The sequence below is a fragment of the Trachymyrmex septentrionalis genome, unplaced genomic scaffold (genome assembly GCF_001594115.1).
Source record: "Trachymyrmex septentrionalis isolate Tsep2-gDNA-1 unplaced genomic scaffold, Tsep1.0 scaffold22, whole genome shotgun sequence".
NCBI lineage: Eukaryota > Metazoa > Arthropoda > Insecta > Hymenoptera > Formicidae > Trachymyrmex > Trachymyrmex septentrionalis.
This window is the reverse complement of record NW_017305375.1, coordinates 1,277,948-1,280,912: the sequence shown is the minus strand read 5'-3', so window position 1 is coordinate 1,280,912 and position 2,965 is coordinate 1,277,948. Positions and strand designations below refer to the sequence as shown.

At 38.6% G+C, this 2,965-nt stretch overlaps 1 protein-coding gene across 3 annotated transcripts in view; it reads left to right on the top strand.

Annotated features, from left to right (window-relative positions):
• LOC108748345 (segmentation protein cap'n'collar) overlaps positions 1 to 2,965 on the top strand; it is a 114,217-nt gene that overhangs the window by 40,796 nt on the left and 70,456 nt on the right. The gene's annotated exons all lie outside the window — the stretch shown is intronic.

The following is a 2,965-nucleotide window of genomic DNA, read 5'->3' as shown; positions in this document are numbered from 1 at the left end:
GAGAAGCTGAAAGCTTTAGAAGCTATTAACGCCACTTATCAAAAGGTACGAAAAAAGCTTTTATTTTCTTTCCTTCCAATTAGTATATTGCGCCGTTATATTTATTTATCGAAAACACATGCACGATTTTGAATTGTTTCGGGTTCCCAATCACAACGTTTAACAAGTGATTGTCTCTCGAGAATGCGTCGCTTTCTGCTTTCACGCATGTTAGAAGGAAGCGTTTGCTTCCTTGGACTCAATTTAAACGTTCGTTTCTCCATATGCCAACGGGCCCATTGATGTCTTCCTGTGTGTCGCCTGAACGATTATCAGAGATAGAAAGCTCCGGACGTGCATCTGTACGTTAAAGAATGCCTTGCGACGTCGCGCATTTTGCGTTCTGCCTCTCGGTAATCATCGACCAATTGGATTGTGCGAATAGGAAGCGACATTCCCTGTGACACTTTAGAAGAAAAAGACTTCCAGATTTGGCTTCCGGGCATTTATGCACATGTTGGACAACATTTCAAGATTATTATCTGTAGTTTTTATTTTCTTTCTTGAGTATATCTTTAAAAATCAGTTTGGTAGTTGATTTAGGGAACATGTATTTTGACATTTCAACAAGAATATTAGCTAATCGATACAATGAGAATACAAACATCAACAAAATACTTTGTCTAAATAGATTCATATCGATTCGTAAAATAGATGATGCATCGAACAAATGTGACACTACTAGCTTGATTAATAGTAGAATTTGGCGTTTGAAGTGGTAATCTCCTTGTCATCTACTTCATCGGATTTATACCGCATAAAGCTTATTCAGGAAACGCTCATCCGTTTTGAAATATCAACATGTCGTGAATCTTTCGTGATTTTAATTTTTTTTCGAAAAATTGTATTTAAAAAATAATCTCTTATGCCGACTCTTTAGCGCATGACTTCTGCGTTCGCGCGTAATCGCTCGTGGATGATCGATCTCTGATCGATAAAAGACACTAAGCCACTTCAAATACGTAGCGGCCTTGTTCGGTAGACCCAAAGAGAGATTAGGAATCATCCCACGCGGATGATCTCGGCCGATATTTCTAAGCCCTGTTCATATCGACCATCGATCTTGTCTTTCTCAAGTTATATGCATATCTGAACTAAGGTAGTTTTGTCTCACGGTATATTATATCCATCTCCGATGAAGAGGTGTGTATTTTATACGACAGAAATATATATATATATGTTGCAATTACTTTTGTATTTATAAATATTTTTTTTATTTGTGAAAAAATGGCTAATATTTTAGTAATGGAGGTAAAAATCATGAATTATGTTGCACTTGTTTTCGGTACTATCGGAAAAAATGATAATCCTCTATTTTATATCTGGAGAGTTGATCAAATTTCTGTTGTTAAAATACTTAGAATAATATATAAATGAAAATAAGTCGAACAAAATATTGTGCTTAACATTTAGATAAAACGACGTACAATTTATTCTCTTGTACTATTCTCTAATAGTTTCTTTTGTTATTATTTTAAAAGCGGCGAGTCTTTTAATTCTGAATCTTGAATATCATCTATAAATAAATTTATTTTAACTTTTCAATCGTGAATATAATCCGAATCTATGAAAAATATAAGAAGCTCTTTAGTTGACTGGATCCCAGTTAATTCTCTTCGTACAAGATAAGTTTTTCGGTATTGATAATTTTTCTTCGCTCGCAGCATTTTGGCGGATGGACATGAGGCGCGTTTAAGTATCCGGCAGATTCGAGCCTACGAGATCTCATCCATACGATGGTCACCGACAATGACGGTGCATCGACGTTCTGGGCGGGTAGCCCATCAGACTTCTCGACGTTCTTCGTCTCCCTCTTTATCTCGTCCTTTCTTCATTCGCTTCTTCGCTTCTCTCTTCTTCTCACGACCTTCGGTAGTCTCAGCGTTCCTTCTTTCTTTATTTCTTTCCCGGCGTCGCTATGCGCCGCTTCGTCTCCATCGGCCTCTTCCTCCGCGAAGATCGCATTGTTCCAGCGGGTTCTATCTTTGTGAGGGCTCGCCGCCGCCTTCAAGAGCCCAATAACACGGGGAAGACCCCTCGATCCCGATCGAAAGCCGACACATCGATCCGAGACGCGATCCGCGAACAGCTGAGAACAAAGAAGAGTCCAGTCTCTCGTCCTCTCTATCTTACATTGCGACAGATTATTGACAAGCATTGTTCCAATGTCTGGCCACAGAATTGTTTTAAGTAAAGGTTGGTAATGATTCAAAATCGGCAAGGCGCTGTCAGAAGAGAAAATTTGACCACGTGTATATTCTCTTAAATTATGTATTATATTTCTTTTTCCAAATTTAAAGTTGGTGGAATTCTGACAAGTCCAATTTTGAACACTACAGCTGATGTAATATCTATGTTAATACATTGTTTTTGATCTTTCTTTTTAACGGATATGAATAATTGAAATTATATGCGAGACACAGCTGTAGGAAGATTTATAACCATCAGCTTTAAAGTGAACAGTACAATGAAAACACTATAAATGATCTTACTACGTAGAATATTTGTCAACATGTCGTACTATTCGAGAACGACGTTGATGTCACTAGGAAGAAGCTAGGTAAGTGAATTGCTGTAAAGCACGTTGCATGTTTCTGTTGTACAATTATCTCAAGCCGCCGTGACTGGCAGAAATTTTTAATCCAGAGCCAAGATTTAAATGATCGGTGCACGTCGCGGCGACAGGCTCCATTAGAGCGACTCCGTCTCGCTGCGAAACGGGAATGAATTATGGAGGCGTTTAGAGGAACGTCAGTCTAGAAAGTAGGAAAGAGGAAGTTTGATCAAGCGATTCAGGATGGAAAGCATTCGTCGCGAAGACAACAAATTTTTCCATGCTTAACAGACGTGGTCATGGTTCCCTTCCCGTATATCCTACGTCTGTTTTTTCTACTCACGTCTTGACTGATCTATCTACGCAAAAACG